The sequence below is a fragment of the Schistocerca piceifrons genome, chromosome 2 (assembly GCF_021461385.2).
Source record: "Schistocerca piceifrons isolate TAMUIC-IGC-003096 chromosome 2, iqSchPice1.1, whole genome shotgun sequence".
Taxonomy (NCBI): Eukaryota; Metazoa; Arthropoda; class Insecta; order Orthoptera; family Acrididae; genus Schistocerca; species Schistocerca piceifrons.
The window spans coordinates 473026534-473054177 of NC_060139.1; the positions used below are offsets into that span (position 1 = coordinate 473026534).

At 42.6% G+C, this 27644-nt stretch overlaps 1 protein-coding gene across 3 annotated transcripts in view; it reads right to left on the bottom strand.

The window, feature by feature from the left end:
* Nucleotides 1-27644, bottom strand: part of LOC124775092 (protein dimmed-like) — a 302754-nt gene that overhangs the window by 100095 nt on the left and 175015 nt on the right. Inside the window, exon 3 of one of the 3 annotated variants that reach the window (XM_047249903.1) lies at nucleotides 9864-9965. The exons of the other annotated variants lie outside the window; for them this stretch is intronic. The gene's annotated coding sequence lies outside the window, so the exon portion shown is untranslated. The remainder of the gene's footprint in view (nucleotides 1-9863; nucleotides 9966-27644) is intronic. 3 annotated transcript variants of the gene reach the window in all.

Here is a 27644-nt window from a genome sequence, read left to right on the forward strand (position 1 = left end):
AGCCGACTTAGCCAGAGATGGATCACTGAAAATTACGCTCTCATTTGCCGAGACGATAGTTAGCATAGCCTTCAGCTACGTCATTTGCTACGACATAGCAAGGCGCCATAGCATTTGATATTATTTTATACTGTGGTTATAACATGTAGCGTCAAGAGAGATGTTCTACAATTGTGGATTAAAGTTAAGTATTACATCAACTACGTACTTTATTTGTTACTATTAATTCCTTTAACTGTTCCAGACCTCACGCCAATCTGCGTGAGCTTAACGCGTGCTTTCGGCTTCCTCTCATTGTGACTTGGCTGCCTTGCCAAGTCACAACACCCATCTAATCTTCAGCATTCTTCTGCAGCACCACATTTCGAAAGCTTCTACTCTCTTCTTGTCCAAACTATTTATCGTCCACTTTTCACTTCCACACATGGCTACACTCTATACAAATACTTTCAGAAACGACTTCCTGACACTTAAATCTATACTCGATGTTAACAAATTTTTCTTCTTCAGAAACGCTTTCCTTGCCATTGCCAGCCTACATGTCATATCTTCTCGTTACTTCGACCATCATCAGTTATTTTACTCCCCAAATAGCAAAACTCCTTTACTACTTTAAGTGTCTCATTTCCTAATCTAATTCCCGCAGCATCACCCGATTTATTTCGACCACATTCCATTATCTTCGTTTTACTTTTGTTGATGTTCATCTTATATCCTACTTTCAAGACACTGTCCATGCCGTTCAGTTGCTCTTCCAGGTCCTTTGCTGTCTGTGACAAAATTACAGTGTCATCGGTGAACCTCATAGTTTTTATGTCTTCTCCATGGATTTTAATTCCTACTCCGGATTTTTCTTTTGTTTCCTTTACTGCTTGCTCAATATACGGATTGAATAACATTGGGGAGAGGCTAAAACCCTGTCTCACTCCCTTCCCAACCACTGTTTCCCTTTCATACCCCTCGACTCTTATAACTGCCATCTGGTTTCTGTACAAACTGTAAATAGCCTTTCGCTCCCTGTATTTTACCCCTGGCACCTTCGGAATTTGAAAGAGAGTACTCCAGTCAACATTGTCAAAAGCTTTCTCTAAGACTACAAATGCTAGAAACGTAGGTTTGCATTTTCTTAAGCTATTTTCTAAGATAAGTCGTAGGGTCAGTATTGCCTCACGTGTTACAACATTTCTACGGAATCCAAACTCATCTTCCCCGAGGTCGTGTTCTACCAGTTTTTCTACTTATCTGTAAAGAATTCACGTTAGTATTTTGCAGCCGTGGCTTATTAAACTGATAGTTCGGTAATTTTCACATCTGTCAACACCTGCTTTCTTTGGGATTGGAATTATTACATTCTTCTTGAAGTCTGAGGGTATTTCGCCTGTCTCATAGATCTTGGTCACTAGGTAGTAGAGTTTTGTTAGGCCTGGCTCTCCCAAGGCTGTCAGTAGTTCTAATGGAATGTTGTCTACTCCCGGGGCCTTGTTTCGACTCAGGTCTTTCAGTGCTCTGTCAAACTCTTCACGCAGTATCATTTATCCTATTTCATCTTCATCTACATTCTCTTCCATTTCTATAATATTGTCCTCAATTACATCGCCCTTGTATAGACCCTCTATACTGTCCTTCCACCTTTCTGCTTTCCCTTCTTTGCTTAGAACTGGGTTTCCATCTGTGCTCTTGATAATCATGCAAGTGGTTCTCTTTACTCCAAAGGTCTCTTTAATTTTCCTGCTCTCATATCTCACCAATGTCAGCAATTTAAATAGTGGAATGTGATTTTTTTTTAAAAAAATTTGTTTTATCTTTATTTTCGACATGTATGGTAGAGTAGGAGGTAGCTGCAACGTGCCCGCCCCGAAACAGGTCTGGAAGACAGTAGAAAGAAAAAAATCTCGAATTAAGACTATAGTTTCGTGCGAGGAAGTGTTGCAGGTAAGTGGATGGGCAATGGGGCTGGGCGTGTAGCGCGACACAACGTGATCGGCCCGCCTTGCGGAGAAACCCCTTTCTCCGTGCCTCGCTTTCGCCGCTGCGCTCTGCTCTGGTCCGGAGCAGCGGTGCGCGACGCTGTTTGGTGAGGCGGCTGCCGGAAGCGAGGCGCGGCGAAGCGCCCCCCAAGTGGGCCGGGCGATCGGTTGCCCGGCGAAAGGCCGCCGCGCCAGTTGGAAGGCTCGCCTCGGCTCTGCTCAGCTCGGCCCACACTTTTCCCGCTTTCCACTGCCGCTGGCGCTGATCCGCCGCCATCCTGTTTGGCAACAACAGCCTCGTTTTCCTGTCGGGCCGCCCTGCTTTCGACCATTGTCACTGAGCGGGGGATGCGGCCGTTCCACGGTGCCTGCAGATCCGTTCCTCCACGCTGGAACGTTCCGTCCGTCCGGCACACCGGGTTTCCGTAGCGTCGCGAGAAGACCCGCCCGCGGCTACGGCCAGAGCACACCCATTCTAAGCGCCGTGTAGTGCCCGAGTGACATTATGCACCGTGTTGCTCTGCAGATTTCTTCCGAATCGTTTGTTGCCGGACCCACTATCGACAGGGGATCTCAAGTTGATTCCGTATTTCTAGATTTCCGGAAAGCTTTTGAACCCGTTCCTCACAAGCGACTTCTAATCAAGCTGCGGGCCTATGGGGTATCGTCTCAGTTGTGCGACTGGATTCGTGATTTCCTGTCAGGAAGGTCGCAGTTCGTTGTAATAGACGGCAAATCATCGAGTAAAACTGAAGTGATATCAGGTGTTTCGCAGGGAAGCGTCCTGGGACCTCTGCTGTTCCTGATCTATATAAATGACCTGGGTGACAATCTGAGCAGTTCTCTTAGGCTGTTCGCAGATGATGCTGTAATTTACCGTCTAGTAAGGTCATCCGAAGACCAGTATCAGTTGTAAAGCGATTTAGAAAAGATTGCTGTATCGTGTGGCAGGTGGCAGTTGGCGCTAAATAACGAAAAGTGTGAGGTGATCCACATGAGTACGAAAAGAAATCCGTTGGAATTCGATTACTCGATAAATAGTACAATTCTCAAGGCTGTCAATTCAACTAAGTACCTGGGTGTTAAAATTACGACCAACTTCAGTTGGAAAGACCACACAGATAATATTGTGGGGAAGACGAGCCAAAGGTTGCGTTTCATTGGCAGGACGCTTAGAAGATGCAACAAGTCCACTAAAGAGACAGCTTACACTACACTCGTTCGTCCTCTGTTAGAATATTGCTGCGCGGTGTGGGATCCTTACCAGGTGGGATTGACGGAGGACATCGAAAGGGTGCAAAACAGGGCAGCTCGTTTTGTATTATCACGTAATAGGGGAGAGAGTGTGTCAGATATGATACGCGAGTTGGGATGGAAGTCATTAAAGCAAAGACGTTTTTCGTCACGGCGAAATCTATTTACGAAATTTCAGTCACCAACTTTCTCTTCCGAATGCGAAAATATTTTGTTGAGCCCAACCTACATAGGGAGGAATGATCACCAAAATAAAATAAGAGAAATCAGAGCTCGAAGAGAAAGGTTTAGGTGTTCGTTTTTCCCGCGCGCTGTTCGGGAGTGGAATAGTAGGGAGATAGTATGATTGTGGTTTGATGAACCCTCTGCCAAGCACTTAAATGTGAATTGCAGAGTAATCATGTAGATGTAGATATCTCTGCTCTGTGACACTCGCAGCGTAATCCAGCTGCTTGTGGTGCTGTGTTTTATGCAACCCGCAACATCTTCAAAAACCATGCGCGAGATTTTCATATTATGTCGGTCGCTACACGCAAATGCAGAATAAATGAACAGGAAATTTAATGTAGTTAAATAGTGTATGAGATACGTTTTCGATACAGTGCGCAGCTTTCGAGTTGCTGAACAAAAACTCATTTGAAGGTCTCTTTCGTACGTTTTCCTTGAACAGTTAGGAAACTAAGGCTTCTATCGAAAACGTAGCCCAATATAGAATTTAACTACATTACATTTCCTACAAATACGTCCTCTTCATTTTTTCCTGTAGGACTAACAGTTTGCCCATATCAAGCGAGAGAACATGAAAATCTTGCGAGAGGTATTTGAAGGCATTGTGTAACTCAGCAGTATGGGCAGCTGAATCACCCTGTACGCTAGGCTAGATAATGGTCATCACTCTCACTTTGACTCATGAGATAGGTTGAGGGGATGTTAAACCCTAATCTTCCTTTCTTCCTTCGTTCCTAGAATACTGAATTAATTTTTAACGGACAAATGTGGAATGACTTCATACAATAATTACACTAATGCAGTGGACCCTGTCCTCATGAAAATTCAGGGTTAGAACATTCACATCTTCTATCTTCTATCTTCTTCTTCTGCTGCTTGCTGGTCTCCACGACGTATCTTCATAGCGTGGCCACATTAATTACTGTATTTGGCAGTCGTAGAGGGCAGCCGGATGCCATTCCTCTCGACACCTCTTCTCTCTTACCCTAGGACGGAATTTGTGTACCTCATGCGTCTGTGTCTAGTGTTGTCTCATGCGCTACTGTGAGAACGTTTCCAAAGCGTTTACAAACTGTGTACCTGAGGCGGGACGTGAGTATCATCCCAGTATTCACCTAGTCAGATGTGGAAAACCGCTTAAAAACTACAACTAAGCTGCCTGACATACCGGCCCCAGTCATTAACCGCTGGTGCATTCGATCCAGAGCTGGTGTGCCTCCCCAAATCCAGGAACTGGCTCTCTAAATTGACAGTGAGTGGAGGTTCCTAGGCTGTAGTGTCATGACTGTGTCGATACGGAAGGCATTGGGTGTAATACAGCTTGGCGCATACCATACTCCTCTTGAATAATCCCCAGAAGGGACCCGATATTGGGCTTCACACCCAATGAACAGATCATCATCAACACTATCACGTTTCTTCATTCCGTGAACCACTGCGGTGGGATTTGTGATTCCCTTGACGTGTGCCATGGGAATAACAAATTGTACGACAAAACGTCTTCTTCTTTCAGCAACCAAATAACTGTGAAAAAATCGATTCGACCATCGAACTAGCCTCCTCTGACGGTGACACCACGTCAGGGACGAAAGTCTAGGAACCGATTCTTTCCTGGGGAAGATCCAGTTTTGTACTGAAATTGATACGTTCATGGGCCACTGGCTCCCGTAATGGGAGCTGCTTCAAAACTTGGCGATTCCGTGTTGGTCAGGGAAGACCTCCCTCCTTTGTATGAGCGTCATCATATGTCTACGAATAATAATGAAGCAGCTGGACGGCGTGGCGTACAGGGTGCTCTTTAAGATGCCATTCCGAGGTTGTTCAAATATTCAAATGTTTGTGAATACCTAAGGGACCAAACTGCTTAGCTCATCGGTCCCTAGACTCACACACTACTTAAACTAACTTATGCTAAGAACAACACTCACACTCTGAAAGGTCTCTGTTGGATTCCTTTCATGTTTAATTTCTTAAATCTGTTGTCATTTACGGCATAAATTCCTCTTCTAAATTTACTGTGGCGTTTCTGACTATCTGGGAGGAGACTGAGTAGTGGAACGTGTTACTTTTACACATAAACAAGAACGATCTGTCACACTACTACACTTTAAAACACAGGCTCTGAGCACTATGGGACTTAACATCTAAGGTCATCAGGCCCCTGGAACTTAGAACTACTTAAACCTAACAAACTTAAGGACATCACACACATCCATGCCCAAGGCAGGATTCGAACCTGCGACCGTAGCGATCGCGTGGTTCCAGACTGAAGCGCCTAGAACCACTCGGCCACACTGGCCGGCTTTAAAACACAGTTTATATGTAATTCGTGTCACACAGTCTCATACGGAACCTACATCTGCTTTCTTTTATATACTGTATATGATAAGATACTGTCATCCCCCTTCCCTTCTGTGTGAGAGGATGAATGAGCAAATGTATTTCTAGTTGCATGCTTGAGGGTAGCAGACAAGCCTGTCTGCTAGAGAACAGTAGGACCAACGTCGGAACAGGTAGCTACGCTTTCTAAAAGCAGAGAGGTTTCCATTCTTAGCATGGTCCTGGCCGTCCCTTGTCATGTTGGTATAGGAAGCTGCCCCTCTGGCCACTTCCGTTGGTATTTGTGAGCCACCCTCAGGAAGCACGCTCGGTAGGAGCGCAGGTCAGTCTGTCCGTGGCGAACGTCTGAAGTGGTAAGATCTCCGGCTAAGCGCGTGTCTGCTAAGTCCGTAGGACAATGGATTTCTTAAGTTCAGCCTAACTGAAAATTTAATCACCTTTATTTCAGGTTTAGCTCTAAAATATCTAATGTTATCTTAAATTGCAGCACAGTGTAATTCTCGTGTGAAGTTCAGATTATTTCCCGGTAGTTGCTTTGTCACTACTTTGTGAGTAAAGTGGAACCACGTGTTGATCAGTAACTCTAACTAAGATCATCAATCTTAAATGCGAATGTGTGTGAGATTATAACGTCTCGACTTGACAGTATTTTTCAATATAGCAACTTTTCTTTATGTTCAACCCACATGGGGTGTACTTTGTGAGACCACTACCACGCGCTCATATAATTGTTTGACCCATCAGGTTAATAGTAAGACGTTAGTAACCAGTTCGAGGTTTTTCTTTTGTAAATTGCTTTTCGATCTAATTTATTTTAATTATCAAAATTATTGTGGAGTTACACGCTTTGTGTAAACCATGTTGACCACGTGAAGCATGTGGTGTAATCATCAAAGTAGCCCTCAGCTATTCTTTTTGGGAAGATTTCACAGAGAGTTAGTATGAATTTAGTATACCAGTGTGTGGTAACTACATGACGGACAGGATTGTGCTACGAACGTAATTTCTTTGGGCGAAAATTGAATCGGTTGGTTGTGGTTAATTTCCTCTTGCATATGTTTCAACGTTCTTCGTGTGTTATTTTATGAATGCAGTGTTGTATGCAGTCTCCCAATCTTGGCTCCATATTTGATGTGTTCCGTAAGATTACAAACTCACATTTTCCACAATCCTAAATAAGGCACCAGTTTATTTATGAATCAAATTTAATATGCTGAAATTTCAATGATCAATGTTAAAATAAATTTCCAAATATAAACTGATTTATTTCTTTTTATTTAAATTCTCTTTATATATATATATATATATCACCGGTTGTCGTATGACTATTAAAAGATTATAATTAATGTTAGTCTGGTTGGGAATTTGGTAAGCTAGACTGGATACCTGGTGAAACAGTTGCGCACTAATGCAAGGTTAACTTCCCCAGACAGCTTAACCTGCTTTTATTGTCCATAAGTACCGCTTTCATAGAAAAATAAAGTAACAACGTTACAACTCATGCCCGAGGGAGGAATCGAATCTCCGGCGGGAGGGGCCGCGCAGTCCGTGACATGAAGCCTCAAACCGCGCGGCAGAGCTCGTTTATACGATATTTGCACCAGCAGCTTATATTTCGATCTGGAAGAAGTGTTCGACAGTATAAAATAGTACAAGATGTTCGAAATTCTGAGAAAAATAGCGGCAAGCTATAGAGAGAGACGGGTAATACACAATATGTACAAGAACCAAGAGGGAACAATCAGATTCGAAGACCAAGAACAAAGTGCTTAGATTAGAAAGGGTGTGAGGCAGGTATGTAGTCTTTCGCCCCTACTGTTCAATCTATACATCGAAAAAAAATAACACAAATAACAGAAAAGTTCAAGAATGGGATAAAATTCACGGAGGAAGGATATCAATGATAAGATTCGCTGATGACATTGCTATCCTCATTGCTATCCTCAGTTAAAGTGAAGAAGAATTACAGGATCTGTTGGATGGAATGAAAAGTCTGATGAATACAGAATATGGACAGAGAATAAATAAAAGAAAGACGAAAGGAACGAGAAGTAGTGGAAATGACAATAGCGAGAAACTTAACATCAGAATTGGGGATCACGAGGTAGACGAAGTTAATGAATTCTGCTACCTAGGCAACAAAATAACCCATGATGGACAGAGCAAGGAGGACAAAAAAGGAGACTAAAACTCGTAAAAGGGGCATTCCTGGCGATTAGAAGTCTATTTACTTAGTTTGAGGAAGAAATTTCTGAGAATGTATTATGGAGCGTAGCACTGTGCTGTAGTAAACATCGACTGTGGGAAATTCAGGAAAGAAGAGAATCGAAGCATGTGAGATCTGGTGCTACAAAAGAATGTAGAAAATTAGGTGGACTGATAAGGTAAGGAATGAGGACGTTCTGCGCAGAATCGGAGAGGAATATGTGGGAAACAGTGACAAGGAGAAGGGACAGGATGATAGGACATCAGGAAATAACTTCCATGGTACTAAAGCCAGAGATTGGAATACATCGAGAAAATAATTGAGGAGGTAGGTTGCAAGTGATACTATGAGATGAAGAGGTTGTCACAGGAGAGGAACTCGTGGCGGGCTGCACCAAACCATTCAAAAGACTGATGGAAAAAAGAAAATGTTGCTGGAAGTGTAACATATCTACAGTAAAGGAAGAAATTGCATACCTGCGGCTCCTAAACAAGTATCAGATTTGCTGAAGAAAAGATGTTAAGAACTAATGATTTCAGAAAATTTCGAAGAACTCTCCGTGTAGAGCACCCACATATTTTGATATTTCGGACGCTTAGCTACTTACAGTGTTCTTCGTTCCTATAAGCAAATAGGTGAGTCACGGTCTCAGTATTATACTTTGACAACATAGCAGAGATGATAATTGCATATAGAACGTTGAGTCACAAATATGTCGGTGGTGGACAAATCATCAATTTCAGGACGAAGTGTTGAGTTCCAGAGAGATGAAAGAGGCTCACTTGGCTGATTAATATATATTAATAAATACTTTGTATTTGATGGTATTTCCTTAAGTGAACAGCGCGAGATACTGACAGAATCATGATTTTCCTTCGTTTCTTGTTCTTGTAGTAAACCGATACTTGCCAATTTCTCCGCCCATATCCCTTGTAATGTATCCATAATACCTTGGCTTGTAGAGAAAAGAAATTTTTCCTGCACTTTAAACGGAACGGACTTGGCTGTCAGTCCATTTACGATTTTTCTACTGTCTGCTCTTCAGCATCACCTCGCCACCAAGCCCGTCGCAAGGCGATTATCTCTCTGGAAAGAAATGGTGCCACACTGGAACTACTTGAGGAGGGATCTGCAGGATTTCAACTACCTTTTACAACTTGGAGGTCATTAAATCGGCTGCGCACTGGAGTAACTGGGTGCAAATCAAACCTATTTAAATGGGGTTACAGTGATAGCGATAGGTGTGAATGCGGAGCAATACAGGACTTGGACCACCTACTGATCTGCCCAGACATGTCTATAACATGCACTAAAGATGATATTTTGAAAGTCAATGACAAAGCAATCTACGTTGCTAATTACTGGGAAGGGAAGATATAATTGGTGCATCCGGACACGGAAGAAGAAGAAGATGCATCACCTCGCACTACGCAGCTGAGAAAGAACCTATTGAGGTGTGGCCAGGTTTGGCCACAGAAGCCACAGATCTTACTGCGGCCGCATTCACTCTTATTTTAGCAGCCTTGTGCCAACTAGCGGTGTGGTCCAGTTTCACTGCTCCAGTCAACTAAAAATCTATACGGCGGATGGAAAACTACTGAACTGCGCGAATACAGACCGAAGTAAGTTGTCGCCAAAACGCCCTGTAAAGGTGGAAGCATCGTCACGACTGATGCCAATTTCTGTTACACCTCCTGAGAAGCCATGACTACTGTACATTCTTTCCGTAGACTCGGAGTGAGATCCGAAGCTTATCTAAGCCACGCCATGTTCAGATGTCTAATTCAGCGCTAAATTTTGCAATTTTAGTGTCAATTATACTGCACACATAACATCATAAAGAAAATGAGGGCAGTCAGTAAACTTACCACCGATAGGAACCCTTCGTGTCAAAGCGTCCGCTATACAAACCATGTGAAATCCAAATAAGCCAGTATGTTGCGGATCTGTCGTTTTATTTCGCTGCTTACCTGTTGAAAACAGTAAAACAAAAAATAAATTAGCAAATTTCTCTGTTTCATATCCAATACAACATTAAACAAAACAACAATAATGAGGTACTGGCATAAATATAGTCTACAAAATTTAGCTTTTGTGTCGGAATTCGAGAGCAGTGTGCAGCTTGAAATTCACATATACGTGCCAACTAAAATGCTTCTCATACATCATAACTTGTAACTCAGACATACAAGGAACACGAATAAACATTTACTGCTCTATAGAAAGTTTTTCTCTTCCCAGACACATAGCTTCGAACGTTAAAGCTCTCTTAGGAATAAACGGCGTTCCTCGTCGTGAACGTCATCTCCTGATCTCAGCATCGAAACAACGTTAGACAGGCGAAGAGAAGTTAAATATAGTTCTTATAATTATATTTTTCCCTGAGACATTTAAGTCTAATTATTAGAACAAAGGAAAACAATTATACGTCTCAGAATCAGTCTTTGTTAACTAACGTAATAAGAAATGATCTGTGGTTCATCATTTTCTCTTTATATTATATCTTTCCGTGTGTTTGTGTTTATTTGGTAGTGAGAGACAGTTATTTATAATTTTACGTGACAAGTGCTGCGAGACAGCAGCAGTTTACATTATTCAGCGGGATCTTTGACTGATATGCCTCGCCTGGAGATGAGAAGCAAACTTGACGAAGCGCTGTCGTTGCACGACGCCTTGACTCGACTGATAACCCGGAAAAACTTCATCATTGATATAATATTGCCTGTAAATCGACTGGGAGTGCGCAGTGGACATTCCTTGACGGTTGCGCTTCTCTTTGGAGAGCACCAGTTTATACTAAAGAAGTGCAACGGTTGAATTGTAATTACGATATTTCTCTCTAGCATGACGTAAAGTATAAAGGACGCTCTCAGAGTTGGTCTCGTGGAGAAATTAACCTTATTGTTGTGACACCATCAGAGTCTGTCGAATTTGATTTGCTATTGTACGACGTTAATTGCATCAGATTCAGAGTATTCTTATTGCAAACGAGTGTAATAATTACGTAAATGCACCATTTTACGTCAAAAGTTAATATTTTCTGTTCATTTAAAATGACTCACATAAAATTGTGCACAACGATTTTTTGCTATAGAGCTTCGGACAATGATTTTTGGATGCTCCCTGGCCAATCTGCAGATGCGGTCAATACATCGAGAAGGCTATTAATTCGTGAATAATTATCTGTTAATTTCCTATGCTACCAGACGGACATCCGCGTTTCATTTGTGAACTGCATTACAATCTGACGGTCTTCGAAAGTTCTACTGACGAAGTAAAGAATCAATTTACTTTTTCCGAACTGCCGAGCAATCTTTTATAGTTCTGCAGCTGGTCAACGATATCTTCGAGACCATCGCTGTGGCAGTAATTAATTTCTGGTTTCTTTCCATAGTTTCTACAAAGAGGAACATTAAATAGATTAATTCGTTGAAGTTAACTTAAAATGAGATTGAATAATAATAATATATAATGCTGTTGTTGTTGTGGTCTTCAGTCCAGAGACTGGTTTGATGCAGCTCTCCATGCTACTCTATCCTGTGCAAGCTTCTTCATCTCCCAGTACCTACTGCAACCTACATCCTTCTGTATCTGTTTAATGTATTCATGTCTTGGTCTCCCTCTACGATTTTTACCGTCCACGCTGCCCTCCAATGCTAAATTTGTGATCCATTGATGCCTCAGAACATGTCCTACCAACCGGTCCCTTCTTCTTGTCAAGTTGTGCCACAAACTCCTCTTCCCCCCAATTCTATTCAATACCTCCTCATTAGGTATGTGATCTATCCATCTAATCTTCAGCATTTTTCTGTAGCACCACATTTCAAAAGCTTCTATTCTCTTCTTGTCCAAACTATTTATCTTCCATGTTTCACTTAATATAATAATAATAATAATAAAAATAGTCAACAATTTAAAAGCAAAGATTAAATCGAAAACAATAATTCTCTACTAACGCCGACACGTAGTAATAATAAATGTTTTAATTCTCGGCGTTTCTCTACGTACCTATTCTGATCTCATGACAACGTCACATTTCGAAAATTGTCAACTGGATGAATGCGATGTAACGCGGCCTCCAGTCGCAGCAACGACTGTATTCTACGTGGATTGATAGGATTGGATAAGGAGAGGAGGTGCGTGATTAGGATCGCTTAAATATCGGGAAGTGTAACGTGAACCAGCAGCAAAACTGAGGGAGCTGTTAAGCACTGGTAACTAAACTACTTCAGTGCAGTTTTTTTCTGAGTAATTGTGAAAACACTCGAGTGCTTGCTTTTCTGTGGGGGGAGCTCGGAAATTTACCATAAAATTATCTTTACGACCACTGGTAATCGTGCTACTTGCTCACGTCGAGATGGGGAGATATTTCGGAGGCACACCGCTTCGCCATCGGAACTAGCTACCAATGCGGTTACTGCGTTGTATCTAAAACACTTCAGCACGACTGCAAAGGACTCCATCCAAATATCGTCCCATCTCTACGTGATAGTCACACCTAATTTTTCGAGAGCCACACATGAGACTGCTTCGTTGTGAAGCTTCAGTCACATGTGTAGCAATCAGCTAAGCTTCCCCTACAGCATATCTCGTGCAGCAGTTCTACATTAGTACGTATTTTCGTTACACACTGGAGTTCTTGTTTGGAACGTATTAATCGATTCATAGTGCTAGTTGGGTTATTTTATACACGGACAAAATTCTGATCATTAACTGAACTCGCTCCGTCGTCAGATATTGCAACCAGAAGCATGACAGTTTGTCATTGAAGACCAACGTCATGCTCTTACTCGGACGCACACACTGGTCTGAAAACCAAGTGTCTCAAGACGACGCGGGGTCAACCATTAACGTGCAGTCAGTACGTGAGCAATATTATAAGGGGCAATCACATAAAAACCGAATCCGCACCATCACGGAATGGTTCCATTCAAAAATAGTCACCACAGGCGTTAAGATATTTATCGCACAGGAAGACGAGACGATCACTGCCTGTTTGATAGAACGCGGCAGGCCTCTGACGGATCCACAACCGTGGCCACTCTTGCACTTAAGACATCCGCGCATGACTTTCTCTAGGCCGCCAAAGGCGTGAAACTCACACGGTGAAAGATGTACGGGAGATGTTGCAGTGTTTCCCAACCAAGTCGCTGACGCGTAGCCTTCGTCCGATTGGCAGTGTGGGGCGGGCGTTATCGGACAACAGGATGATTCCATCCGACAACGTCCTGAGCGTTTCTGACTTTATGGCGTGTCGCAGTTTCTGCAAAGTGTCTTCATAGCGCTGCACATTGATCATAGTTCCACGCTCGAGGAACTCGATGAGCAAAGGGCCCCCCTGCAGTCGAAGAGGAAGGTCGTCATGAGCTTACCGGCTGTTAACAGCTTTGAATTCTTTGGCGGGGGAGGTAAGGTATGTTTCCATTGACAGCTTTGCATTTTGCCCTCGGGCTGTCGAAATGCTATCGGACGGAATTATCTTGTTTTACGATAACGCCCACTTCCACACTGCCAATCGGACGAAGCTTACGCTTCAGCGATTTGGTTGGGAGACTGTGCGACATCCTCTGTACAGCCTGTATCTTTCACTGTGTAATTTTCAAGTCTTTGGCGACCTGAAGAGGGACGTGCGCGGACGTCGGCGTCAGTGGACGAGGAAGTGCAAGGATATCTGCGGTGTGTTGAAAGGTGCGGAGCAAGTAAAATACAATATTTACTGTGTGTGCTTTTTTTAAAAAAAGAATAGTGCTTAACATCTAAGAGTTTATATAAAAATAAAATATATCTGTAAGGTAGGTTGACATAGCAACATATCATGTGTCTATGTATGTGTGTTATTACATTCACATAAAGTTACAATAAAATTAAGATACAAATCTCAGCACGGTGGTGGATAAGTCAGGTCAACCGCGATCTATGAAACACGAATTGATCGTCTCGTCTACTAGTGTGATAAATATTTCAACATCTGTGGTGACTACCTTCGAATGGAAGGATTCCATGATCCCGTTGTGGCAGGTGTTTGGTTTTCATTTGATTGCCGCTCATAGAAGATGCCTGCAGCAGAAACTGGGGTCATTATATCTAAAGGCAACTCTGCTTTTCCAGGTCACTGTGGGCTAAGACTGTACAGGGTAAAAACTGGGCCACCAATAATCTGTAAAGTAACCGTCTGAGGATTCGCAGCGTTCGGAAACTGCAAAACAGGCAAAGGAACAGCTCGCGGAGAACACAGGCTGCCACCGACCATCTGTAAGCGGACTTTATCCACAGAACAACACAAAGTAGCGATGCTTAAAAATTTCCAATCTGGAGAACAAAATGGTTCAAATGGCTCTAAGCACTATGTAACTTAACATCTGAGGTCATCAGTCCTCTAGAGTTAGAACTACTTAAACCTAGCTAACCTAAGGGCATCACACACATCCATGCCCGAGGCAGGTGTCGAACCTGCGACCGTACCAGCAGCGCGGTTCCGGACTGAAGCGCCTAGAACCGCTCGGCCACCGCGGCCGGCAATCTGGAGAATAGAAACTTGCGCTGGCATCATGTTTTCGGTGCGATAGTGAAATGCTCACTGAAGGAAGAGCCGCTACAGCCACCTTACTGTTCGTGTGTCATGATATTCATCAAGTCAATACTAACACAGCTAAGTGATTATAAAAATCCGGCCGGCTGGAGTGGCCGAGCGGTTCTAGACGCTTCAGTCTGGAACCGCGCGACCGCTACGGTTGCAGGTTCGAACCCTGCCTCGGGCATGGATGTGTGTGATGTCCTTAGGTTAGTTAGGTTCAAGTAGTTCTAAGTTCTAGGGGACTGATGACCTCAGATGTTAAGTCCCATAGTGCTCAGAGCCATTTGAACCATTTTTTTAATAAAAATCCAAGAAAAGATGTATGAGAGGTCAAGCTTAAAAAAATTAACATAACAAAAGACCACGCTGGGCATAATCATATAAGGGACAGTCAAATGAAAACGGGACAGGTGGAAAGAAGTAAGTAAATTGTCTATTATTTCAAAAGTAATCACCATACCTGTTAATACATTTATCCTATTGTGGGGCAAGACAGTTAATGACTTCATGGAAAAATGTTTGCAGTTGCTTCCGGAGCCATGATTGTATTCAGGCGCCCACCTCTTTGTATAAACCGACAACCACGAATGTCTAGTCAGGGTTCCCAAACTATGGAAATCGCCCGGGGAGAGATCGGGACTGTACGGAGGAGGGCTTCCTAGCGAAACTTCTGCAGCGTAGTCGAAGCAACCATGGCAACATGTGAGCCCACACTTACACATCCTCCATACAATCCCGATTTCCCCTCAAGTGATTGTCATATTTTTGGAGCCCAGAAGAAAGACATCCGTGGCCGTCTACTTGCTTCGGACGAAAAGGTGCACAGTTGGGTACAATCATTCTGCCGTAGGCAACCGCAAACATTTTACGCTCATGACACTGACCGTCTTGTCTCACAGTGGGATAAATGTATTAACAGTTAATTTCGACAACTTTTGAAATAGTAAACAGTTCACTTACTTATTTTCCGTCTGTTTGGTTTTCATTTGACTGCCCCTTATGTATTCTTAATACTGCAGTCCCGTACGTCACATACTGTAAGATTAATTATATCAGTTATATTCATACTAGGACTGCTAGAACTGACGTACAGACAAATTTGTTGCCCTTATACGTGGAAGCTAAGTATGTTTTGTACTTACTGTAATGAACAAAACTGCCTTCTCAAACGGAGAAGAAACTAGAAAGCTGTCAGGATATGTAAAAAAATAAGGTCAACTGCAACTACTCCTTCATACGGTAGAAAAATAAAAGAAAAATCAACTTATTAAATCTGTAGTCAATGCTTACAAAAAACCAAACAACATTTCAGACTGCATCTTCAGGATGCATTTTAAGTTCGAAGGTAGGACTCGCCTGGAATATTTACGCTACAGCACAAAACAGACAGTTTCTCTTATTCATCGTTTCGCTATAATAGCCTTGCACAAATGGCAAATGTTGTTAGACAAAGCAGTTCATTCGTCTAGCAAAACTGCTGAAAATGTTTCTGAATAATAGTGCTTCAGAAACATGACAGTCTGTTGTACATTGTACATTGATTAATGTAGAAGTACCATCAATATACGCATTTGTTTGGAAAATCTATTTCATCGAATAAATCTCTGGGTGGCGGAGACTCTTGTACACTGAAAGTGGTCTCTGAAGAGATACGTTTAAGGTTTTCATATGAGTAACGAGACTACTACTGAGCAGAATCCGTTAGAATGTCGGACGTCGTTGTGGTAGGCTGTTTTGTGCACACATTTTGATTTACAAGTAGAGAACAGATTTGCTGGGTTTAAATAAACGAAATAACTTCTAATTTTTCAACAGTGCAGTCAAGTCGTGGTTTATTCCGTATGGAGCAATGAGTTGTGCGACACGGGTGCAAAGTGTTTGATTTTCCTCGTTTTACCCATTTGGTCTCTGATGGCCGGTGCGTCGCGGTTCATTCGCTGTTTATCCTCAGGTCCACCAATCAGCCTGCGTCTGCTGGCATTAAAAATCGGTTAAGCTATCTCGCCCGTCCCGGACATTGATTTTGCTCCAGGTGTTCTTCCTCAGAGTGAGCGTTCGACATTCGTGTCAAGAGCGATTTCTTTCCCATCACGAGAATCTGATATAGCATTATACTTTTTTTTAAGTTCCAAATATCGCTAAACTTGCAGATTCTTTCAGAGTGAAAGACACTAATATGGAGCAACTATCTGGATCATATTTTGCTTCATTCACTTTCCTCGGCTGTAGCGTAGCACTCTCATGAATTTGCTCTAAAAAGCAATCACAGAGTATTGTAGTGCCAATGAATCAGGATAGGCAGACTCGTTATGTCACTTTCAAAATTAAGGAAACACTTTCAAACAAAGTAAGTAATGACATCGTCGGTTTCGTCCCGCGTGACGCGAGTAGGTTGTAATAAGCAAAACATAGTTGTTATATTTGGCTAGATACCGCAAACGGCTGTATCTGCCAGCAAACGGCTGCGCCGAAGTCAATGGCACGAGGATCATCTAGATGTTTCGGGCGAAGCTAAGGCAGTTTTTTTTAAAAAAAGTCCAACGAACATATACAAAATCAAAATGAACCAACTCGAAAGTCCTGTTGCCACTACAGTCTAATGTTAACTTCTTTGGGTAAGGACCAATCAAGTAATTGGCAATGCCTTTGACGTAAGAACGCGGGGAATGCCTTAATCAGGATTGCCAACCATTGATTTGAAGCACATGCCTTTAGTATCCGAGTCCTGTATCTTAAACACTGCGTCAACTCACCCGTTGAAGAAATGTATAAGTGGGCGGGTTATTTTAACCGGTCCTTGCTCATTATGAAATGTAATGTAGTGAGAATATGTCTGTCGAACACAGCTATTGGAGTATGAATGCGCCTGATGAGAGAACATGGGACCAATAATGCGGCGTGCATACACGGCACACTAAACTGCAACCTTCTGATCATGCAATGGTGGTTCGTGGAAGTTACGCGGATTTTCCGCTGCCCAGAACCTGTGATTCTCTGAGTTGACATGACCACTCAGATGAAACCGAGCTTCATGAGACATAAAGAATATCCATCTCCAAGCCATTCATTATTATCTCAGTGAACAGACATTCACAAAACTGGATGCGCTGAGAAGCATCTGCTGGTTTTAATGCATGAACAATAGACACTCTTTAGCGATGCATGTGGAGGTCCAGATGGAGTTATCTAGCATGATCGAAGTGATACACGGGTCTCTCGCGACAGGTGTCATGATGATTTGGTAGGACTCTGACGCATTTTCTGCTAAACTGCAACCACATTTTCTGGTGTGCGGGCACGTTTCGGGATGTTTTTTGACTTGTCCAAAACAGATCCTGTCTGACGCCATTCTCCGAATAGGCGTTTCATGGCACTCTTTGCTGGCACGTTGACACCATTAAACTTATCACGAAACAACTGACCACACCGTTTCCACGACTTTGTTGACACGTAACCTTCCACAACGAATACCTGCTGTTCCACTGAGAATACTGTCGTTGCTTTTGTACTGCCTCACTCACACTAACACAGCCCACACTACGCTCTCAACCGGTGTGGATCACGTTGTGTGCGCGTCGCGGAGAGTGGTTATATGCATACATTCACGTCCAATCATATACACACGTCGCGGCCCGACCCACCACTTATAAGCCGTTACAGCAAAGTCTAGCAGTACCAAACCTTGTGATATACATGTAGCTATGTTGACCGAACGTTGTTTGACAATCATAATAGAGCACGTTCTTTGGATGTATGCGGTAGAACTATACTACTCGCTTGAAATTTCAACAAGAATGTGTCTAAAGCGTTAATTGTATTGTGTCGATCGTAAGGAGCCAATACATCTCTAATTTGTTTCATTCACTAACTAAAATCGATAAAGGAAAATCAATCTACATGGCACATACAGAGACGTCTAGAAGCGCCACGAACGTCGAAGTTACTAATCTCCAGTAGGCTGAAAGTAGTGTGACGATAGTTTCATAGTGCTACTGACTAACGTATAAATATCGATCTCAAAATTAGTGAAAACGAGGATGGAGGTAAATGCATTATTTGCTTTCGATTAGTTGCAGTACTTTAGACACATTATTGACCCTGTTGATTATGCACCACATTGGAGTCCACTGTCATGTGGCGTGATTCCATAGATGAAGTTTTCGACTGTCTCTAAGAATGATGTCAGAGGGATTGAAAAAGAGCGAGCACAATGGACAGTGTTGTCACGATTCACAGAGATCTGGGTAAGGGTAAGGTCTATTCTGGAACGCGGCGAACGAACTGAGTGACGAGAACAGGATAAAACAGACGGAGAGCACGGGGGATTTCTTTAAGCCGTTTTTCTCTTCCGTAAGCCATCGCCGGCCGGTGTGGCCTTGCGGTTCTAGGCGCTTCAGTCTGGAACCGCATGACCGCTACGGTCTCAGGTTCGAATCCTGGCTCGGGCATGGATGTGTGTGATGTCCTTAGGTTAGTTAGGTTTAAGTAGTTCTAAGATCTAGGGGACTGATGACCACAGATGTTAAGTCCCATAGTGCTCAGAGCCATTTGAACCGTAAGCCATCACGACGGTAGGCGAGAACTGGTGCTTCCACTTACAAGGGGAGGCGCCAATTGTGAAATTCAGATTCGATTCATACTGCGCATAATAAAAGCTTATGGTCAGAGGTGTAATGTGGCAAAGCACCAAGAAGCACTTCCCAGCCGTTGTCGAGAAAATCGACAGTTAAAAGAAACCGTTGCGGTGAAATACTCTCTACGATTAATAATTTTCTACAGCCTCGTGGCGCAGCGGTAAGCGCTCGGGTTCGTAATCCGAAGGTCGCCGGATCGAATCTCGCGCCATGCAATTCTTTTTATTATTAGTTTTTTGTAATTAATATATATATATATATATATATATATATATATATATATATATATATATATATATATAAACTATTAATGAATTGCTTATGCATGTTGGTGAATGCAGATCGATCTCCAATTGTACCGCCTCCATTTTTCCGTTTTTTTAACAGGGTGTACCAAAGCTCTCCCGTCCGCACTGATTTTCGACGATGTTATAAGTTGCGCTAGGGACCGCATCTACCTTCTTTCGAAGTTAGCAGGCAACTACGCTGTTATGCGGCGGCTCGTTTCGGCCCATTCAACATCTGTCCTTCAAGTGTAACGAGCGAGTAACGGAGTTTATATTTCATACCCGCCGCAGCAAATTTGTGTTCGTGGGGTCTCTATTCTAATTCGAACGTTTGACTTACGCTATATGCATTCGTTTCGCAATACCGTTTCTACGTCTTCCGTTAACTGTACGTGGTTAACATTATGAAGACAATTAATAACATTTGTGAAATACAACTTTGTTTGCGGAAAACATAATGATGTTCGAAGTCGCCAGTTTTTCCACGACAAACGACTTTCATCAACTTATTATATGCATAATTGTTGCAACTGATTGCAGGGAATTATATATATATATATATATATATATATATATATATATATGAATTACAAAAAACAAATACTAAAAAAAAAGGGTTGCATGGCGCGAGATTCGATCCGGCGACCTTTGGATTACGTACCCGAGCGCTAACCGCTGCGTCACGACGCTGTAGAAAATTATTAATCGTAGAGAGTATTTCACCGCAACGGTTTCTTTTAACTGTCGATTTTCTCGACAATGGCAGAGAAGTGCATCTTGGTGCTTTGCCACATTACACCTCTGGCCATGAGCTTTTATTATGCGCAGTATGAATCGAATCTGAATTTCACAATTGGGCCGGCCGCGGTGGCCGTACGGTTCTAGGCGCTGCAGTCCGGAACCGCGGGACTGCTACGGTCGCAGGTTCGAATCCTGCCTCCGGCATGGATGTGTGTGATGTCCTTAGGTTAGTTAGGTTTAAGTAGTTCTAAGTTCTTGGGGACTGATGACCTAAGATGTTAAGTCCCATAGTGCTCAGAGCCATTTGAACCATTTTTTTCACAACTGGCGGCCTCCCCTTGTTAGAGCGTTAGAGCGGGAGGAGACCAGTTAGTCATCTCTGTAGCAGTGTTCCTATCACCTGTGTTCTTTGTATTATGAAATCCTTCAGCTATATTTTTGGACGAGCTCATTATGATGTCAAACTGAAACTCGTACTTTAGATAAAATCTCATTAATTTGGAAAATTATAAGGTATATTTACATCTCCATAATTTTTTATCGTGATTGATTTTTCATTAAAAATATTGTGGTTTAATATCGTTTTTTGATAAGAATAATAATCGTACAGAAGAATGTAGCATGTAGTATGTTTCTATTACGATGTAACTGTTGAATTCTTTTAACTGTTTTTAGACATACTTTCTATCAGTTATGTTAGGAAGAACTCTGCTTACAGCTGGTAAAATTGTTGTTTATTAAAACACGACCGGTTTCGCGGCTTTAAACCACATCATCAGGTGAACAACGTAAAAATATCATAGGCATTACCATCGCTCCTAGTCAAAATTTACTGTTATCAATGTTTAGCTTTATGATAAAAAAATCGATGTGTGGGTCGCTATACAGGTTGTTTGTTTTAACTTGAGACAATTAAATATCTCGAAAACTCCCATTCTAATTGCATATTCGGTTTCTACGCCAAAAAATACAGTTTACGCACACCATTGTTTTTTATTCGTGGTATGTGGGACTGTAATCGACAAATATCAAGCGTGCCCGTTTTTGCGATTAAGAACCGACGCATTTGAGTCTGCATTTCATTTACGACGTACGTGTAAATCTTTGTTCTGAAGGTTGATCTTGATATTCGAAACGTAGTTTATTGTTTCACATTTGATTATTCAGTGCAGTGGGCTTAGCCGTATCAGTGTCAGGTTAGAAACTAGGGTCGGTGTGGTCCAGGAACAACGACGTGGATGTAATAGTTTCGTGCTCCCATCTGTATGCTTCATATCGGCTGATCCCCTTGCCTCTCACCATTGGGGTGGTTGATTTCGATGACTATCCATGGCACCTGCATGTGTCACCACTTCATGGACATTTTACATTATTACAATGGTTGTGATTTGTATTCCGCAAGCCGGCCGAAGTGGCCGTGTGGTTAAAGGCACTGCAGTCTGGCACCGCAAGACCGCTACGGTCGCAGGTTCGAATCCTGCCTCGGGCATGGATGTTTGTGATGTCCTTAGGTTATTTAGGTTTAAGTAGTTCTGAGTTCTAGGGGACTAATGACCTCAGCAGTTGAGTCCCATAGTGCTCAGAGCCATTTGAACCATTTTTTTTTGTATTCCGCAAGTAGACGCGTGGGGACCAAAGCGAGAATTACGGCAGCTGGATGGAAACACACATATAAATCAATCACCCTGATGGTGGAGTTGGAGGGATGCAATCCGATGCATTCAGATGGTCTGGGGACTCCCCACAAACGACCTCGTAGTGAACAGAAAACTGCGTTACCATACGAGTAGCTTATTTGCCAGAAGTGTCAATGTCCAGCCATACTATTTGTATTCTACGATCGTATTTGCAGTACTCAGGTAACGTTTGAACATAGATATCAACCGTTAGGACACAAAGATTTACCTTTGCATCGTAAGTGAAATGTAGAATCAAATGCGTCGGTTCTTAACTGGAAAAACGGATACACTTGATATTTGTCGATTATAGCGCCATCTACCACAAATGAAAAGCGATGGTTTGGGTAAACCGAACGTTTTTTTGGCATAGAATCCGAAAATGCAATAAAAATGGAGGGTTCCATTTGAAAATACAAAGTCGACCCACCCACGAACGAGGGGTAGCTAGGAGGTGACCAGTTGTAATACTGGCAGATGTCCCGATTACCAATATTAATTTTTCACCTAGAACATTTTTTTTCTTACGATATGTCGTTTTCGAAGTGTTTACTTGTCTTAAGTTCAAACAAATACCCTGCAGAGAAGAACCGGAGAGAGATCTGCCCAAGTTCACTCAGAGTAGGACGCTATCCTTAAACCAACACAACACATACGGATATCGTCCAAATTGCCTCGACGCAGCATCGGTTTACTCTGTCATCGTGTCGAACGGCTTCACGATCCTATTCTCAAAATTTTCAAAACTGCGACGGTCAAGTCTCCGCAATGACAACAACGGCAAAAGAAGCAAAATTGTGAGTTGCATAAATGGGTACCGACTATTTTTATTCGCACGCGCTATGGGAATGAAACGGAATGGGGATGGCGGGGGATGGTGGGTATGGTTCTCGTGGACTGTGTACTCTGCGTCACACACCGTACGAGGGCTTGCGTAATACAACAGTAGATATAACCAGAATCTCAAATCAAACAGGATTCAGCCGTCTAGTTTCCAGACTTATTTTACTTGGCTACCAGTTTCGCCGATTTGCTAGGCTATCTTCAGGCCCCTGACCGACGTGTGGGAAGCTTTCACCTCGGTCAAAACAGGGGCCAACATTACTGGTATTAGTAGATTTCTGCTTGCTATAGCGATCTCTTCAACCATCATTTGCTGACTGTCAGCAGCAAGCAGAAATCTACTAATACCAGTACTGTTGGCCCCCTGTTTTGACCGAGGTGAAATCTTCCCACACGTCGGTCAGGGGCCTGAAGACGGCGTAGTAAATCGCCGAAACTGGTAGCCAAGTAAAATAAGTCTGGAAACTAGACGGCTGAAACTTGTTTGATTTGACTTAGTGTATCGATCAGTCGGGTCCCGCAGCTATCTCTGAAAAGATCCACATACAGAGTAGATGTAATCGTTTACAGCCGTTGCAGTGGGGCCTGCCGGACTCCCGACGGTAGCAGTTTCACCGCGCTGCTCTCCCGAGACGTACCTCGTGACGGAGGGGAAGACTCTGCCCTTTTCGGCGTCTGCGGAGCATCGCGGAGGCGTCGGGATTTATGGAGAGCACGACCGCTGTGCTCTCTCCCGGCGCGCTGCGTTGCACAAGACACACGGCGTCGTGACGGGCCGCGATCCGCCGCCCGCCGCCGCTGCGGCTGCGGCACGATTAGAAACGGGCAGGCGGGCCCGTCCCCCTCCCCCTCACCCGCGCCTCACAGGATACACGGGGCGGTTGACCTGCGCCACTACTCCCAGGCTTCCGCTGAAGACGAACCCAACGCTACTTTGGCCTTTACAACGGTACAAGAGACGACGGCGGCTGTTCCAGTTCCAGTTCCAGTTCCAGAACAGTATTGGAAAGAAACAATGCATTTAACTGCGAAGTGGTTGTGTCTAAAAACGATTGTCAATCAGACGGATAGTTTTGAAGACCACAGTGCTTTTTTTATGCACAACACTATGGGAGGTGTTAAACGTTTGTTTCACAAGCTGCAACATCGTCGCGAAAAAACACTGACCCGTGTATGTAGTAAGTTTCCTTTAATTTACGTCTATGGTCACAAACTTTTAGTTAACAGATTACCGGTTTCGGTCTTTAACGACGATCATCATATCTGTTCCATAAAAATAACGTTGATGACCATAGACGTAAATTAAATTAAACTTATAATACGTTTGTATTTATTCGACCACAGTACCAGATTATTCACAAGGGGAGGGTCACACATGTGCGTCACCGATTTTGATCAAGTTTTGCAAGGACGTTCTAAACTGAAAATAATGGGACACGTGTTTCGGATTTTTTGCTAGACACTTCCTAGTTTATAAAAAATCGAGGTCAAAGTTGATATCGGTAAATCCTATTTTCAATGCCATACATCGACAAATCATCCAAAACAAACATTTTTATTAATGTGTTATGGGATACAAAGTTATTAACGTTTTTGTGTTTTCATGCTATAGCTTGGGTTCCCGTCATTCAAAGTGTCTGCCAGAGCGATGTCGGCACTCGAGCGGTCAAGGCATTAAACCGCCGGTCTGTGTTCGATTCTTGGTCGTGGCATTTTGTTTCACTCGATACTTTTTTCGGTGTGTCTGATAATATTCCGATAATCGAAATGTTTTCCTTGGCCTTATTTAAAGCGAAACATAGGGAGTATGATTAATAATCAAATAAGTGTCTATTATAATCTATTGACAGCTGTTTTCATCGTGATATATAGTCAAAAATACACCTAAAGTGTATTACTGCCTAATTCTAACTGATCCTCTATCCGTGAGCGTTCTCGCAATCAGGGGCGTGAAAGTTATCTTAGAAACAGGTAAAACACAAGTATTTCTCGCACCATTTGCAAGAAATGAACGAAATCACGCTGCATTGATATGTTTATATTATGAAATCTTCACGGGTTATCAGCCGAATCGCAACGTTTCAATGGATTGCGTATCCATCATCTTCAGGCGAAGTGTCGGGATGCTGTCTGTCACCTGAAGATGATGGATACGCAGTCCATTCAAACGTTGCGACTAGAAGACGACGCCACTCGGCTGATAACCCGTTACCAATTTTCTCCTCATGAATCGGTAAAAGGTCATACGATTACTTACATGTTCATGAATGGCAGCGTTAACACTGTCCTTGCTAATCGCCGATTCTTCCGACATCATTGCCAAAGGCAGTCGCTTTTTTGAGTCAGTTTTTGTTGTACGTGCTATCTATCATTAAGTCTGTTCCATTACGCCCTGAAACATTTCGGTCAGAGTTTTCTCACATTTTCAACAAAATTTCATGTTCACACCGAGATGCTCTACGTTATGGCTGCAGTCTACACGGTGTTCGACTGGCAACGGCAGGAAAATCTGTTCCGGCTTAGTATGCTCTAAGCTACGTGGCACCTCTCGATATGTAACTTTATGCGCATATACCTGTTCCGCATTCTCCTTGTCTTTCTGAAGGACAGAATTTTCGTCTTTGACTGTTACAATTATCTTATATTCAAACTCCACGATTGTAATGTCAGCGCATGTCAAAATTCAAAAATTAGCTGGGAATGTATTATATCTAATGGCTGCGTGTATGTACAACAGTTTGCTGTTATTTACACAAATGTTGCAAAAAAGAGTTACATTCAGAGCCATTGGATACGGACTATATGTCGATGACATGACTTGTAAGTTTCGGAATCTTGAATCTGCTAGGGAACGAAATTATTCCGCTTCAAAATGGCTCAAATGTTGAAACTGCAACCATGGAGTTGTGAATTCCTTTAAGAAGTGCTACACAGATGCTTAATGCTTAAGGAGGGGAGTACAACTGCCTACATTAAGTCGTGGTGAAGAGTGACAAGTTGCTATCGGTTTACATATTTATTCTGATCATCAACTCACTCGACCGGAAACGAGTTTTCATCTGGCGGTTGCTAACTTACCAGCGGTCGTAAGTAGCGTGGTATCTGCTCTGGAGTGTACCTGGTTTATCGCAAGCACCTATTACGACATCACCTTCTTCGATTGACTTAGTGGAGTACCGTGATAATCAATGAAAACGAAGATAACTTGCTACCATTTTGAGAGCTAAATGAGTCTCATATGAAGACTTGAATGATAACTGAGCAAACAGTTTTATTATGAAGCAATGGCCATAAATCAGTGTTATATCAACAAGTGGAAAAAAACGAATTAACGTCCTGCAACACCAGTTTAGTAGCTCAAAAAATAAAACGTCATCCGACAGAGAATCGGAGAAGTTAAGAAACAGAACAGAGTTAGTACTCATTTTCAGCTTAGTGCGAGAACACTAGGCATTTTTTACCTTACACTAGTAGACAAAGATTATCAGTACGCAGACTGTCTGATTACGAATGTATGTTATTAGTAAGTACGGCTCCAGGAACGTAAAGAATGATTACGACATTCGTGCATAGTAGAAATATGCCTGAACTATCATCAAGAATGCTAATGATTGCGTGTGTGACTAACAAACACTTACGACCGAAAACAATGTCTAGTCATAAACTGCGTTTTGGTAATACTTAGTATAGTTTAGAACACGTTAGTACAGCAGATGCTTGCTACCATAACAGTGTTAAGCTTACGGTCCGTTAGAGGCAGAGGTGGTGGTAGCGTAGCACCCGCACAGGAATTTCTATGGGTGCGTGACGTGGACGCCATATTCGCAGATATTACGTTACGACTACTTGGTACATTCTGTGAGTATGTACCTGTCTTTCTTCTGATTTGAAAGCTACCTCTGTAACCTTTCCTCATGCTTCCCTCCTTCTGAAGAAGTATGAGCTCGAAAGCGAAATAAATCGTAATTCTTGTTCAGCTCTGTCCTCGTTGTTATGTAAGACTTAGTGCCAAAGGTGATAATGGTTCCCATCTATTCATAAAGTGGTCACACTGTTTATATGGTCTGTACGCTGCACAAAAATTACTTATCAGTTTCTATTTGGTACCTCGAACCTGCTTTAAAATTCAAGTAGTCTATCTCATTTCAGTGTATCACTTCATAGGAACGTTCCGATCCCATCCGAGTGTTATGTGTACAAAATAACTAGGACACTGTTTTGAAATAAGCTGTGCGAGTAGATTCGGAATCACAAGCGAACGACTCGTTTTTTGTTATTTGTGCACTTACCTCGGTCACGCCACCAGGCGTCCACTGTCAGACGGGCGAGGTAGAGAGCGTATACGCAGAGGGAGAGAGAGTGGCCATTGGTGGAATTGCAAGTGACTGACTGTTCAGCGGCATTTTTTTGTCACGGGTCTCTCTGCATTGGTACGCTCGCAGTGCTTTATGTAGTTGCATTTTGGGTTTGAACACTTTTGGAAAACTTTTCCAGTCTATAGCATATCATCTCCATCCACTACGAAAATTCCTGGGCACCAATATCTACAAAAAATTTCGCTCTTCTGTCGCAATGTCGCGCGTAGCTCAGTAAGCAGCATTAACAGGTAATAAACCGTGTTGTCGCCAGTTCGATTCTTAGCGTCAACACATTTTTTAATTTTTTATTTCTATCTGAGCTGCATTTATCGAACCGAAGTGTCAATTAACAAATTTTAGATCATAATCTTTTTATATTTGGTTACCAGTCGCTTGAAAATAAGAGTAATTGTATTAACAGAAGTATCGTTTTCGAAAATCGGCTACTGCAAATTTGTTTTGCCATGCTTTCATTCCTTAGCGTTTCTAAACATCACTACAGAAGTATGTCTTCTCGATTTCTCCGCGTAAAACAT